Here is a 17,200-nt window from a genome sequence, read left to right as displayed (position 1 = left end):
AAAGTTTAGCCTTCAACAAGTGAAACGAATATTCCATTTCTTTGCTTTAGTAATATCCTGGGTTTCTTTGGCTGTATGTTTTAGCTCATTGTCCAACTGTATTTTGAAATGCCTCCCAATCAGTTTGACTGCATTTAGCTGAATTTGAGTCTCTGAACACCTCAGAATTCATTCAGCTGCTTCTGTCCTGTGACACATTATCAATAAATACTGTCCCAGTGCCACTGGCAGGCGTGCACGCCCAAGCCATCACACTGCCTCCGCCGTGTTTTACAGATGTGGTATACTTTGGATCATGAGCTGTACTTTTTTCTTGCCACCTTTCTGGTAGAGGTTGATCTTGGTGTCAAAAAGTCCAAAGAATGTTTTTCCCGAACTGCGCTAAAAACATCTAAAAAAAAAAAAAAAAAAAAAAAAAAAAAAAAAACCACACACACAACAAACAAACAAACAAACAAACAGCACGGTCCAATCTAGCCTTTCTATTCTTGAGGCTTATGAGTGACTTGCGCTGAACCCTCTGTATTTACTTTAATGCAGCCTTCTCTTTATGGTAGACTTGGATGTCGATAACCCTACCTCCTGTGATCATTCAACACTGTTGTTCTCCATGGACATCCAGGTCTTTTTGCATTGCTGAATTTACCGCTGCCATCTTTCTTCATCTTTCCAAATTGTAGATTTTGGCACTCCTGATATTGTAGCAATTTCTCTGTTTTTCTCTCTTTTTTTGCAGCTTAATGATGGCTTGTTTCACCTGCATTGAGATGTTGAGTTGTCTGTTCACAGCAAAATCTTCCAAATGCAAGCACCACACCTCAAATCATCTCCAGGCCTTTTATCTGCTTAATTGGTGATGACATAACAAACGAATTGCCCATACCTGCCCATGAAACAGACTTTGAGTTAATTGTCCAATTACCTTTGAGGGTGACAAATGTTAAGAAGCTGAAACTTCTAAACCCTTCATCTGATTTGAATGAAAGCTGAGAGTCTACACATTTTGTCCACCTTTATATAACTATCAACTCAGTCATTCTAAATGGTGAAATAGTTGGTTTGTGTTGGATTTTTGAAAATTAGCAAAATTTTGTGGCATCATATTTGATCACAAGCCTGGTTCACCTGAAAGTAGGGCAAGTCCATTTTTGACTTTCACTGAATATTATGGGCCATGCTGATGTAATTTCCAAGCAAAACAAATAAACAAAAACTATTAGAAATATAGAACAACAGTAGTGATGAGTATATTGGATGCTGTATTACTGCTAAAATCGATTCAGTAATTCAATATTTGTGATTTATTTAGTGTTGACTGAATTATGTACAGGAAAAAGAAAAAAAAAAAAAATATCAGGGGTACCACCAGAAGTTATGATGTTATTTATTTTGTTACTTTTTACAAAGTATTTTGTTTTCAGTACAGCTAAACTGTTTTCCTTCAAAGCTGTTTGGATATTGACTCAAGGATGTACTCGCTTCTCTTTTACATTTGTATATTCAGCCGTTTTACAGAAGCCAGCCTATCAAGTAGCATGCCATAGAAGAGCACAACCTGTATTTGGTTGTACACACATGGTTAATTCAGTTTATGAAGTTAAATGAAATTCAGTCTTTAAAGAAAAGTCTAGCCTGATCACCTTAAAGGAAATTATTCCCATGAAGCAGTTGCCTGTGGCTGGATATGTATCATATTTGTGAAAAGTGTCAGTGTTAGTCAAGAAAAATCTTCAAAAATAAGAGTTTATATATTTTTTTATATACAGACATTTTTTGGAAAAAATTCACACAAGTTAAAAAGTCCTGTAATGTACTCCAATAAGACCACAGGGTTGAAATTTTTGAGTTCCCTATAAAGCAGGGGTGGGCAACTCCAGGCCTCGAGGGCCAGTGTCCTGTAGGTTTTAGATGCGTCCTTGATCCAACACAGCTGATTCAAATGGCTAAAAGACCTCAACATGTCCTAATCATGTGATTCAGGTGTGTTGACCCAGGGTGATATCGAAAACCTGCAGCACACTGGCCCTCGAGGCCTGGAGTTGCCCACCCCTGCTATAAAGGGTTAAAGCTACTTAAAGTTCTAACATTTCTAGGTTATGCAAGCAACAGTATGATACTTTCTTTCCATTGTATTATTCATGCTTGTGTGTGTGTGTGTGTGTGTGTGTGTGTGTGTGTGTGTGTGTGTGTGTGTGTGTGTGTGTGTGTGTGTGTATTTTAATAGAGCAACAGGAGCATGCACTTTATGAATGGCTTTAATATCATCAGTGACCACAGACCACCCCCTCCCCACACACACACACACACACACACACACACACACACACACACACACACAGTTTCTGATTGAGGCTTTTGATATCAGCACTTGTAAAGGTTATTAATTGTTTTAGCATGTTGCCTTTTGTTTCTAATTTTCTAGCCTCACATTCAGTACATGGATTTAATTCCTCTCAAAACACTGAACTACTTCTTGAAGGATGTTGACAGAGCCAGAAGGCAATTATTTTGGTCTAGCAAAAAATAGGAAGTAAATGGAGACAGCTAGCATGTCCAAACTTCCTGCCTACTAGCACATCTCAAGCTCATTAGTGAGCACATTGTACCTCATTTGTTTTACCCGTAAACAAATAAAAATGTAAAAACTTTAGATTTTGTTTTCAAGGTTGTTTTATACTCCATTTGTTGAGAAGGGAAAAAAAAAAAAATCTCATCTGTTTGCCAAGGATTGGGAAGCTATGCTAAGCCAAAATAATTGCTTCAGCTACTCAAAGCAAAAACTTTTGAATAAATGCATGGATATTCTGTAATTTATTGTAGCTTTGGACAAGAAAACAAATTAGTATATCCATTTATGAAGACACATCAACGTTTCTTTCTTGAAAAATCACTCAAACATTTCGAAATCAATGGGACAAAAGTGAAGTCAACCATCAATCCAATGGCCAGCACAACCCGTCAGTCACCAAGGAATACAAGCACACCTGGTACAGTTGCTTGATTGATGAGCAAGATTCGAGATGTGCAAGAGAAATTGAACACCTAGTTTCTTAGCCAAGACAGTGAGCATACAATCGATCGCATTTCCAGGTCCTGTCTGTCACACACTCATCCAATGGAGCAGGCAGCACAGGCGACTCATATCTTTTCCATGGCTTTAACAAACATAGACATGCAGGGAATACAGAGACACAAATACCATCCTCAACTTTGTTGAGCTTGCCAATCACACTTGCGCTTGTAGTTGTAAACACTTTGCTACACCCATGAAATAATTGCTCGCTTGCCAGGAGGGACAGCATTAAACCAGCTCAATGATGATCAGAGATGAGATCAGTGTTCTGTTGAATGTTGTTGATGTGACACTTCAGCTATCTTCAGATCTGCATTTCAAAACAAGTCAATTCACGGGTTGCAATAGAAAAACAGTGTGCTTCACAGGAACCATGACTAATATTCCCCAATGTTCATCAGGATCGTAATTAAGAAACAGAAGACAGACAGAGGAGGTAGAAAAGGACCAGACTGGTTGTGTGCATCTGCTAATGAAGCGGTTTCTCCAATGCTAACCTTTCTACAAATTAGGTCAGACTTTCTAATTAATGTATTTAAGTGGCATTCACCACTCCCACCCTTCGGGCAGTGACCCAGGAATGACACAAGAAGTTACTGATTCAAAGTTGCTGAATAAAACTGATAAACAGTCACACATAGACACACGTTTATAAAAAGGTGTTTTCACAAATGATTTGAAGGAAGTCTGGGAGCCTTATCTCCTCAGACACCATCACCTGTAGATTTAAGCCTCGACTCTGGAACAGCCAAGAACCCCACCTGAGGATCTAAGGCTGTGACCTGGATCAGGTGGGGTCAACATTTCTGCTATGAAGCTTGGGGACAGACACAGATGTGCTGTAAAAAATATCTATCCATCTGCTAAACTGGTAGCAAGCCCAGCTGCTGAATTTACTGTAGAAATATGTGGAGGCAAGAGAGTTAAAAACAAGCATAGGCGGAGCAACCTGCCCAATAGGTTTGCATTGACTGCATGAATTAGGGTTTCTTTTTATATATTTAAAAATATTTATTGCTTTCTGAGTAGGTTTTGACCAAAATGAGTGGAAGTATCTGCATGGCAGCCATAAGAAGAGCTAGTCGGAGCTTCTAAATATTAAGGAAATCATTCCTTAGACCACCCTATCCCATAATTCCAACAAGCAGGCAATTCATGAAAATAACCCAAAACTTTGACCAATAGGTGCAGGCCATGTAAATGTTATTTATGTGTGTTTTCCATTTCTGGAAAACAAGAAGCTAAAGAGTCGTGCTGCATCACTCTACAGCAGGAAAAAAGTAAGAAAATAACCAAAACAAAAATCCATTTTATTGGCTACATATTCCATTTTCTTTAAAATTCCAACATTTGTAATAAAATATATGTTTATCATATATTTTTTACCTGGTGGAGACAACACAACAAGAACACCTTGAGTGACGTAAGGTTCTGAAATAAGAATCAGCTGTCACATTGTTCTCTTTTCTTAAACCCTCATAAATTCCCCTTCATCACTGTGGAAAATGTCACAAGGTCGAGGCAAGAGGTGGGAGATGATTTTTGGACTCTTGTACCACAATTGTGTTTTCTGTCTTTCACAAGGAGAGGTTTCATCCTGTTCATACAATTTTGACTTTTTATGACCGTGCACACTTTAGTGCTGCCCACACATTTAAGTATTTGAGCCTGCGATACTTAGGCCTTAGTGTGGATATTAGGATTTGGCCTTGACAGTTCTTTGGTCATAGCCTCTGTTTCTGCTTCCTCTCGTGCTTTATCTGAAATCCGTCTCCCTTTCCCTTCTATGTTACTGTGGGCTTGATTGCAGAATTGGAGACAGGTGCCCTGGAGCCTGAACAGAGCCCAACCAGCTGCAGCCACTTCAACAATCAAGTCTCCTTCACATGCTCTGCTCTGCCACCTCCTCATTGCCAGAATATAGCCTCTCCTCAAGTAGTCATTTATGGTTAACTTTACTGCTCTGTGAGTATTCTGCTGTGTATAATTCCTCTTTTTCTATGCCTGCAGTTCCCCTTAGTTGACCCAGCCCTTGTCTCCAGACCTCCTGTCTTGCCTGTCCCCTTTGGCTCCCCTCTGCATTACCCCCTGCACTGCTCAGTCCTACGTCAGCTTCTGATTCTCAACTACCAGCCTAATCCCCAGGTCCTTACAAGCCCATAAATAACTTCAGTGTTTCTATTGCCACTTTTGAAATGCTTTAAGCCGTTTCTCTGTCTCTGCTTTGTTTCGCTACCCCAACTGCGACAGAACCCGTAATCAAAGTCATTTATGTCTTTCTGTCTTGTCATCTTGAGACAAAATCTGAATCAACCGGATCTGCTTAGAATTTTTCTACATGCCACAAGCATAAATGAATATTAATTGCATAACTGTATGGTGCAGGAAGAGCAAGGATTTGAGGGTTTTCTTTTGGGGTTGGCTCAGGACACCACTGGTAGAGGAACATAATATTAAAAGGACCAAAGATCAAAGGCTCTTCAGGAGGTGTACTGTACAAATGATTCACAGACCAGCCAATGAGTGACATTTGCCTAATCCTAGACTTCCTGCTAAATCAGCCTTATAATATTAAATAACTGCACAAAAACATAAAATCCAGTCAATAAATCGATATTGAAAGCAAGTAGCCTTGACAGTGTTGATTTGCATGCTACACTGATTTGTTAAATGGGTGTTATTACGACGACAAACAAGGACAAAATCTTGCCATGTTCTAACTTCATTGGGGAAAAAATTCTGCAGGGCTTTATTCACTGCTGCCATATCTAAGTAAAGGCAAATATTTTAGAAGTTTTGAACCGGTCACAGTCGAGTGGTCAACACAATCTAGTTTACAAAGCCCTTTCTCCTGTATCGGCAAAATTTTCATTACATCAAGATTCTGTCAAAGCCTTATACTTTCAGTTGCTTAAAAGCTAAATCTGACTCTGCAGACAAATCGGCTCTGAGTAGCGAAATCCACTTTCCTACTGCCGCACCCTTACAGAGAGGAAAATTACCATGTGGAAAATGCCGCAGCAGCCTAAAACTTTGCAAGATAATACATTTGAGAGTAGCATCCATCACCTTCACCCCCCCGCTATAAGTCTCTCTATTGCTTTGACACAGAAAGTGCTGTGGTCACAGCTTAAAGGAGAGACAGCCACTTCTATTTTATTTATTTTTTTGCTGCTTTTTTGCATTGAAAATGCTTTCAACAGAAATGTAAGGAGACTGGCAGCGGTAATAAAAATGGGAATCTTATCTAAAGCAATGAAAACATCAACAGTAGCAGCTGTAGTAGTAATAAAATTACCCTAAATCATCAAAATCATTCTCTACTATTTGCAGTAAGCGTCAAAACACCAGTAGGTGTCTTAAGCCACAAACTTATTTTACATTCGTCCGACAGCTTTTCTTTCTCCTTTACCCTCAGTGGGTGAGGATCATGAACACCATCTAAAAAACAATCTTATCATCTAATACATTCAAAAAAAGTTTAACATGTCTTTAAAGTTCTGCAGCTAGTTTAAGGTTTTCCTGGAATAACACTTGAGCATAGGGCATTGCCTTTAATCAAAACGGCTATGGTTAAAAGCACACATTAGTGTTTCATTATCTTCTTGTGAGAGCAATATCTGCACTCTGGCAATATTCCTTAAATTATAAAGGCAGACTTGATGGTATTTCTGATGTTGACTTCAAAGTTAATTTTAGAATTTAAAACTCCTCTCAACTCATCTCGAGATCCCGAGGGAGTAGAAAGCCCTCTATTTGTGAGTCCGTGCTCCTGTACTTTTTCGGATTAAAATCTGCCTATCCATATCAGATTTTATTACAGCCAAAAAATGGTTTCATCATTACCAGTTATTCACCATTACCATCAAACTACTGCTGCCAATATTTGCATAGAAAAGCTGAACTGCACACTTCCCAGTTTATTAGAAACAATGAGGTTTTCACTCATTCATTCATTGTTTGAGACTTTAGCCAAGAGGACAAGGCGTAAACCGCTACCACATCCACACTATTTTCAGTGTTTGATTTGTAAGAGAGCAGCTCTTGCCTTATTTCTTCATCATTTTTTGTTGGTTTTAAGTCCTTTGATACATGACAAGAATATTTAATTTAACTTCCCATATTTTAACATTTTAAACATTATTTCACAAAAGTCCAATGTGTTGGTTAAACACACTGCTTTGCTTGTTTTCTTCTTCTACTGCATGTGGACATGACTTGAGTGTATTTCTATAGAGAGGATACTGCAGGTCAGGCATGCAGTCCTTGGCTGACAGTGCAGCCAAACTGCTTTCACATAAATCTATAGAGAAAGATTACTGGCTGATAGGAAATGACATTCCTTATGCCTCTTATAGTTATTTTTTTTTCTTTCTTCCAGCTCACTTTATTATCTTTTCCCCAAAAAGAGCTAGAGCTCTGTAAATATTAAAGACTTTGCAAGAGAGTTTTGCTGCCTTACATCCACTGATGCAGTGCAAATAATGCTGTATGTTGATGTTCTTCAAACTTTTACTAGTCTTGTTGTCACTTTGTTTGGCCTTAATAACCCTGCCAACGAGTCTAAAGTCATACAGAGACAAACATCATTGTAATTTGAGGCTGAAGTGTTTCTGGTGACCTGTTTCCTTTATCAGCCTTTACCATAGACCTGCAAAGAGCTTATTCTTGCTGTGATGTTAACGCCAAAGAAAAAGGGTCATCAATAGTAACAACACTGAGGAATGACATCATATAAAAATGATATGACATCATTTACAATGCAGCTTTTAAAAGACAACTGATAGTCTGGTGACCGAATTTTAAAATTAACTCCAAGAGACAAGATTGTAACACCTTTGTTCTTACGCAGAGTAGACTTTTGGATTTTTATTCATTACATTTAAAGCACTTCATGGGCTCTCTACATGATTGTATTGCAGATTTTCTTAGATCTTTAGACAAATTCACAAGTAATCCATGTGTGTTCATATTCAATTCTCATTTCAAGTGTTAATGTTAGTGTAGGGATTAGATGCACTGGGATAAATAAGGTATTTCTCTTTCATATAACCACGGTAGCTCATATCCACTGTGCATAATATGTTATGAACATATGTTGTGTTTGCTAGCACAAAAAGCAACAAATATTCATAAAATTGTTCAAAGAACACAGGAGAGTACAATAAACAACACCGAGATGAGTCATGTGCTGTAGCAGGTGAGACTGGAGCAAACAGTGCTCATATTGCACAAATATTTGCTTCAACATTTTAATAAATGTGAGACTTTTGATATTAAAAAAAACATCTCACTGATGTTTTAAGCAAAAAGGGGGGAAAAAAGAGAATTTTTGATTGAGAGCCCAGACAAATGAGACAAAAGTTAGAGGATGAAAATGTCACACCCCTGTGAATAAAATGGATTTGCTGTATTTGGCAGAGTTTAGAAGAGAAGATTGTCTTAATGAGTGAGCTCATGTCCAGGTCACGAGAAATCAAAGTTGTCCATAACTTTCAACTGGCTGCCCCGGTGATTCATGCTGAAGACGACAGGTCACATGTCAGAGCTAATTCTTTCAATTAAATTACTTAATGAACCTTTTTGAATGAATAACCCCAGAGAATTAAAAGTGATGAATTATACATCAGTCTGGATCTGAAGGTTTCAAATAGATGAGGGGGAAAAAAGCTATCCAGATTGTTTTAAAGTAGTTCACCTGCAGAAATGTTCCAGATATTATAGTGAGCATGGAGTCACCAAATATAGGAAAAACAGACAAACAAAAATAGTAGGTTGTGTTAAATCCTTGCATAGTCACACTGTTGTCCTCTTGACAAAACAAACCGGAGCTTAAATAGCAGACATTAATCACAGTTACTTTCCCAGGGAGAGACCGTGCAAGCTGGCCCTGCTCTCCAGTGGTTATTCCGAGAACCTTCGGGGAACTATTTTTTTGCTGTTTCCAGATGCTTAGTTCTGCTCCATTTCACCGCTCTCCAAGTTTTTGATCAAGCCTTGACTTCATTACACTCTGGTGTGTGATTTTTGAGGAACCATGAGAAGTGAAGCTGGCAGTACTCTGTTCATGCACTCTGTCAATTTCACTTTATCCTCTTTTTTTTCTCTGCTATTAGCTATGGATATCAAGGCTTTTTTTAGCCACCAGGTCCTTCCTGGTAATTTACCAAAAAACATGTGCAAATGTTAGCTTCAACAAAATAGCATTGTATCAGCCAGAATCTAGCTCTCCCTATTGTGTGTCTGATTGCATTTGAGATGTGGCAAGTGACAGAAGTATGGATTGCCTGGTTGCATGAGCAATTTCTCTGTAGCTCATAATTGCACCATATTGATGCAAGAGAGGGGGGTTTTCATTTCATATCTTACAATTCCACAGTTGGCTGATGAAAATGGGCCACTCTGCTCTTTGTGAGCCATGACATTCTCATTCTGTAGAACAGCCTGCCCTGCTTTGTGTATGTGTGGCAGAGGCTGAATTTAGTATTGTGTAGTGAAGATGCATGATAGCATTCTTGATTAGGTACCGCGCATGCCATTTTATTTCCTGCACTGGTGGAAAGTGAGGTCTTAGAAAGACATTGTCAGGGGGGGAAGAAAAAAAGTAGCAAGTCTTTACAGTATAGTACAGATGCAGCTGTTAAGATTGGCTTCCCTGTTACAAAAAGGAAGATCAAATAAAAATTTGTAAGAATGCCAGGCACTGTAAACAGCTCTGGGTGCAAAAACAGAGGGTGAAAGACGCCGTGGAAATCCCACAACTGCATGATAAAACTGAAACATTGCATGTTTCATCAGTTATTTACACCTTGTAAATGTGAAAAGATGAACAATGTCTAATTGTAGAGAGCATAATTTAAACACTGTAGAGTGTGTTTTTAAAATACATTTCAAATAAATTGTTTATCTCTTCAAAGCACCTTTTCTAAAATCTTTTTTTCACACCTTTTGCCTAAGCTTTAATTTACATACAGGCGAGATCTCCAGCTGTTTTTAACCGTGCCGCTTTTGATTAAACACTCGCACAGTCAAGGTATTGTCACGGTGACTCTCAGTTTCAAGTGTTCATGACATAAATAAGGACTGGATTCAATTATTCATTGAAGTCAAGCGTGCAATTACATACAGTAAGTACACTGAAGGGCGGGGAGGGGGGAGGTTTGATGATACAGACTTCTGAAAGTGAGTGTTTTGCATATTTTCTAAACACTTAACCGTATAACAACCCATCTATAAAGTGGTGCTATAGTTACGATCGCCCTGAGCTGTGAGCACCACATGTGATCAGCAGTCATAGCAAGCAGCTGCTGTAAGCCATATGGCCCTTTGAGCTATGGAGGAAGAATCCCCTAGTCCTCATTAAACAGCTCATGGACCATTGGCCCAAAGACCTTGCTGCTTTGCTGACAGCCTGCATGATCCCAGACTAATTTCTCAAAAGTGGCTGCTATTGTGCCTCGTCATTTTAAGGAAATGGCTGACGCTAGTTTTTCTTATTTGTGTGGGGTATTTCTTTTCAGCCTTGTAGGGAGGGAACATGAGTTTGGTGTTTTTTCCTATTTAAAAGACAGTTTTTGTTCTGAGCAGTGTATTCGAAGCCATTAAGGTAAAAATCTGTAACATTTAAATCTGTCATGAGGATGCAATGTTGCACTGGCCTCAGTGTCCATGCAGAGTAAAGTGCAGAGTGATTGTTCTTTAAAAGAAAAGCAACCTAATCATGCATCAAGTGTGTCTTACATTATTCATCCAAAATACATTTGTAGAAAATAGCTTTGAAAAATTTGTAAGAGGCTGGAACCATTTCAGACTCTATGTAATGAAGACCAAAAAAAGTGACCCTAGACTCCATGATTAGGTTAAATTTAACCTAATTTGTCACTATCAAATTGTTAGAAAACATTCTGCAAGTCCTATTTCCAACTAGTTTCGGTGTTATTGTCATTTAGCACATGTAAGAGAGTAATTTAGATTTTTGTGTCCTTGGAGCAACACTGGGCAATTGTCTTTCTCTTCCTCTGAGTGTTCAGCAAAGACATGATTTATCTGGGGCTCATTGATATTCAGCAGCATGTTGACCAGTGAAGTGACAAAGCATAACAATGAGTGTAATTAAGTTTCCATGTTTTTGGTAATCAAACTGAATGCAAAGTGAAAGTGTTGCATTCTCACTTGAATGCTGAGGACCCGTTGACCAGACACTTTCTACTAAGGCATCAACTCGAGGGCAAATGAATACAAAAGACTGGTCAGACCTACTCCCCATTTTTTTAACCTGCTTTTGATAATCATGCTTTAGATAACTGAGTCATTTGTATTTCAGGCGTTTTTATATACTGTATGTTCAAACAAGAACACAAGTACTGACACTGTTTCATGTCTTTAGTCATTTGATAAAGTCCAACAAGACTATAAAGTAATCTATTCTTTTTCTTGTGATCAGAAGTTTTTTATTGTGGTCAGCACTTCTGACCACAACTGAGGTCTGGCATGAAGACGTTGTCATATCAATGCCACTGCCACTCCTCGGCTACTCTTGTGAGTGTTTGGCCTTCCAGACTACAAATGCTGGTCAAGATTAATTGCTCAGGCCTCTCTCCTCCATTCAACCTTCCTTGGTGTCTGTTTTTTTGTAAATCTTTTATCCAACCAAACCTCATGTTGTCATATTTTAAGCCGGTTTGTGACAACATAAAGTTTATAGACTGGATATCAGCAATTTGAAAGAGATGTGAACTTTTCATGTCAATTATTGTCTGAAAATAACACTTTTTATCCAGAGGCATCATTTTCAAAATGTACAAGTATTGGCTGGCCTAAACATGTCAAAAACAATTTCCATGGGACATACTTGGTTTTTCATGCAACTAACTTCTCCGATCACTAATAATTTCTTAGCTATACTTTCCTTAAAAAAAGGTCTGTGGTACTGTTAGTTATTGTACTTTACTGTGCCATACCTGCCATATAAACATGTTCTAATTAGACTAACGATTTGGGCATTTTGAGATTTTTCAAGTGTTCGGAGTTTCCACAACTTTTAAAAGCCTTTTTCTTTTCTTTTCTTTTTTTTGCCCATTCAACCAAATCAATATGAGATTATAGCTAAAGCAGATTATTAATGACCATTACTGCTATTGATTAGTCATTATTCATAGTTGTGGAGCGCAGGTATTGATGGATTAGATGAATTATGTAACGGTCATGAAGGCTAAACCTTTTGAAATGAAAAATCACTTGAATTAGCCGCATTTAACTCTGTATAAATATATATTGGTAAAATGTTACATTTAATTAAAGGCATTGTTTATTGTACTGTACATCGGGAGACCCAAGACCTAATTTTTCACGTTGGATAAAATTACTTGATGATAAAATGCAGCATAAAGCAAATAAATGGTTTACCTTACATCCAGTTTGTCTGCTTTTGTTACCAATAAAACTGCAAACATATTGCTACAAATGCATGATTGAAGCACTCAACAAAGTTTGTCAGAAACCTTTTCATGTACAGGAAATACAGAAAAGGCAAATAAAGAGTTAGTCTGGAAATCGAGAACAGTCAGCCAATCAATTTTAATAGAAGCATCATTACTGACTTTAATGTTTCCACCTTGTTTCTACGCTGTAATGAAATAATTAGAATGTCATTATCTAATTACTGCTAATCATTTAATCAAGTGAGCAAACAACTGCCCTGAGACCAAAATCTGAAAAGGACAAAGGCACTTTCCCCCCTAAACACACTGTCAGTGACTGAGGTTGTTATATAATCCTTGATGTCAAACTTTGCAAAGCACACTTATATGTCAGCCCTGTCCATTAACAGCATGTCTATGGAAATATTACTGCAAAGGTCATTGCCTGAAGGAACAGCCAGAGAGAGGGGAGAGAAATGTGCGTGAAATGGCTGTGGTTAGTTGCCTTGCCGGCACAGCTCTCTGCCTTGCTTGCCATTTAAAAGCCAGTGAGCTTGTCTGATAATCCCTGTCAAAGGAGTGGGTCTGATCCCTGAGCTTCACTCGCTATTGATTCTCTGTTTTATTGTTCTTTGATTTCCATTTTAGTTATTTAACAAGCAGATGATGGATTGGTGACCTTCAGCTCTGCCCTGTCTGGCTTCACTCCCGTTTCCTAAACTCATGTTTGTCTGCCCTGACTAAGAGTTTTGTCTACAGACTACCGCCCTCGTTTTCTACTCAGCTTGTTGTCCAACCTTTATTCCCCTGCTTTCTTTAAAGCGCTAATTTCAAAAGTAAATATTGTCAGCTCGCCTATAAAAGGGCTGCATGCATCCAGCTGAAAAATCTCCCAAAACTGTGGACTCTACAGCATCCATTTTAAAGACCCAGAGCAAGAATGCCTGGCATGAATAGCAGAAATAAAACGAAGGTAATAAGAGATGTTTCATGCACCAGTAGTCTTGACTGTGATAGTGAGCTCAGGGGTGCAGAGCCTAATCCATTGGATTTTGGATGTGTGATGGAGAAGATTAGAAGGAAAACTTTTTTCTTTTTTTTTTTCCTAAAGTCCTCCCCTCACTTGTTATTCTTGTCTTGTTTTTCTCTGAGCTTATTGTGATGTCAGAAAGGCTGATTTTTCTTTTGTGTAAAAAAAGACGAAGGAACGAGCTGAGCACAGGATTATGGAAATAAACAAACTTCAACAGCAAAAATCGATCTCTTCAGTATTCCGCAGAGGGAATTATTAAAAGTGATTACTGAACATACAACACACAGCGCTACACAGCCATGAAGATACAGAGAGCAATTAGTTTAATCTGACTGATTTCGTTTGATTCGGATTCATGTTTACGCGGAGAAGCAGCACAGAGAATTAAACACAAGCCTTTATTTGAGAGACAACTAACGGCACATTAAAGGTAGCTGAGCAAAGTTTCGGGATTTATCCGAGCTGTCGTTTCAAAATAAAAGCATTCTTTAGAAGCCTTTGATTCTCCTGAAGAAAAGCGCTCTTTTGGGGTTGTCGGCTTAAGTTTTGACAGCTTGTAGGGCAAAGCCACAGGTAAGGGTTGCAGTTTGATCGGCATTTAGCATCTCACGAGAGACGAAATTGTTCATTTCGTCTTACGACCCCTGGGACAATGTGTAGACACTCTGTTGTCACATGTGTTAATGTATCTTGGAATCACCAGTCAGCTTGTAGTCAGCTGACACAGATTTTGACGGATTTTGCCCGCAGACACGAGCACGACGTGGTTGCCTGATTTTTGCAACCAAAATGAAAACATCTAATAATTCATCGGGTGTCCCCACCCTTCAGCCTCCCTTGTCAAAATCCTGCTGCTGTACACCTCATTGCCTCCCTGTGGGAGCAACAGCAGGGCAGTCTCTGTCACATTTGATTACGGCCTTGAAGGCAAAGAGCAACAACATAATAACCTTATCAGTAACAGATGATTGAGATCTTCAAAGGCCCTGTTCTGCCTCAGTGCCTGTTCATCTGACTGGCCAGGGATGCAGGCTGATCAAAGGCCTCCAGAACATAGTGGATCAGCAGCCCCGGTTTTCACAGACCACAGCATATAACTAGTCAGCTACTGACACTGTTCATGCATTGGCACTGACAGGTGTCACATCTTAGCTTCCTGGGTGGTGTATTCTGCCTACTGATCAGGGAGAGTCATTGTTATTTCATCTAAATGCCCTTGGTGTCAGATAAAAGTGAAGTTCTGAGATGAAGGTATAAATGTTTTATCTAATATCTATGTTCGTGTAACAAGTGGAGAATGAGAATTGTGCATTTTTTTTGTTTGTTTTTCGCCGAAAATGACGTCAGAGGTTCTCAGCCCATGAAGATTTTATGTTCAGCACATACCACAGTATGTAAACACTCCACAGCTCTGCTGCAGTGGACTAGCAACGTGTCTGGGATTGTCTCCATTCCTGCATGACCCTTAATAACAAGTAAAGTAATTACCAGGTAACGACATTGGAAACAAGAATAAATGAATGTCTAATGAACTGAAACCGGGTAATTAAAATTATTCACACCATTGCTGTTTAAAAAAAAGATTTTTAAAGACATTTAAGGATTTTTTCCTGTGCTGTAGTTTGCTATATGAAATCCATTTCCATTTCACTAGACTCACTCTCAGACAAGACATGTGGTAATGCAGTGATAAAGCAGCAGTCTTAGTTGATGAATTAAAGTGAATTTTATTCTGATATTTTTGCCTGAAATAACTGTGCTACATGGCATAAAATAACAATGTGTGGGAAATAATATCTAGATTTTTAATTCAGAGCTCATATTTGATCATATTATTTTTTTTCACAGAATGATCATAGGTCACAGTGCACAATATATCTTCTGATACAGGTCGTAAAGACATTTAAAATAGACTCAGTTTGAGCACTCAAAGCGCTTTCTTACTGCAAGTCTCATTCACACTCCGATGGATGCATTGGGCTACCTCAGGGTTGAGGGTCTTGCCCAAGGATATGTCAACATGCAGAATAAGGGAGCCGGGGATCAAACCACCAACCTTCTGATTAATAGATGATCCATTTTACCCACATTTAAATCTGCATTGTTGAAGTATTTTACTAAGGCTTCAATTTTGTCTAGTTTACAAACTAAACTTGTTCAGTTTCACTGTTATTATTCTAAAAGCTTCCCTTCATTTTTCTTTTAACAGAAATCTCTGTCATTTAATGTCATTTAAACGCAGTTTTCACTGCGACTTCTTTTATACATCAGAGAAAATACATCTGATTTCAGATGTGAAACTGGAACAATTTCAGTTCCATTTACTTAATCGCTTTCCAAACCAGGATCACAGTGGGGCTGGAGTCTATCCCTGCTGACACTGGAGTTTTTGCCAGCCTGTGACAGAGCTTACACACAGACACTCTCATCCACCCACACCTACAGCCAATTTACAATCACTAACAGAGCACCTGGAAAAAACCCACAAGGAGAACAAGCAAACCTCCACACTTGGTTTCTAAAATAATGTTCTTTTCACCCAGTTTTTACATTATTTACTGTTTTTGAGATAACTGTATTATAAAAAGAAGAAAAAGAAGAAATATTGCCTTTATGTCTTTATTTCATGCCAGAGGGTAGTGTTTCTATAGCTTACTTACAAGCAAAGAAAAAATTGTGCATTTGGGAGAAGGTACAGAGTAAAAGGGGAAAAAAAGCCGAAAAACTCAAAATATCAAGTGAACTTCACTCGACACATTTTTGAGTTTTCCTTAACTTTTAACTGCTGTTTGTGACTAAGATTTATAGGTTTAGACAAAAGTTCAAGCAACTTGAATTTTTTTTGTTCACCAAATCGCAATATTGACATTAACAATGGCACATAGAAGCTTTTCCTTGTCAAATCAAGGTTATTCGTGTTGCTACAGCTGTCAGGCATGTTGAATATGAAGAGGACACAGCTGAAAGTTAGCAGAAACATTGTTTATTCTGAAAAACATTGCATGCTTCTGAACAGGTAAACTACCTATTGTTCTAAATGAAATGCATGTCTTATACTCTATTGTTGAATGAAGTCTTGAATACAATCCAAATCATGGTGAGCTTCAATTACTCCAGAAAACTGATTTAAATAAAAATTGTTTTCACATGTTTAGCATTTGAGCTCCCTTCGCCTTTGAAGAACAGTTATCATTTCACATGAACTGATAACATGTACTACTACATGCTAACGCCATGGCACCCACATGGAGTGGTCAATGAGTAGTTAAAGCAAGCAAGTCTGGTGAAAGATGTAAACTTGCAACCCTTTTAGCAAGTGTACAAACAAAAAAATCCATTATATATAATTATAAATATAATGGATTTTTTTTTGTTCATGTATTCATAAACAAGTCATCAGGTCTATAGTAAAAAGTTTATTTCTCCATTTTTATGTTAGACCTTCCCTCTAAAGACGTATCAAGGTATCAACAAAAACTGTGGCCCAGCAGTCGAGGTACTAACTCAGCTGTGGTTATGGAGAACGGTTACACCCCTGTTATCCAGAGTTTGAACCATTTTTAGTGGTGAAGTGAAAGGTCAGTGTTGTACAAATGATTTAATGCCACAAATATGTTTTTTTCAAAGGCAAAGAGGGCATGCATATTGAAAACTAAAGTGTGTGCGTGGAAGTTC

The sequence above is a fragment of the Oreochromis niloticus genome, linkage group LG13, assembly GCF_001858045.2.
Source record: "Oreochromis niloticus isolate F11D_XX linkage group LG13, O_niloticus_UMD_NMBU, whole genome shotgun sequence".
Classification (NCBI taxonomy): domain Eukaryota; kingdom Metazoa; phylum Chordata; class Actinopteri; order Cichliformes; family Cichlidae; genus Oreochromis; species Oreochromis niloticus.
This window is presented reverse-complemented; position numbering follows the sequence as displayed.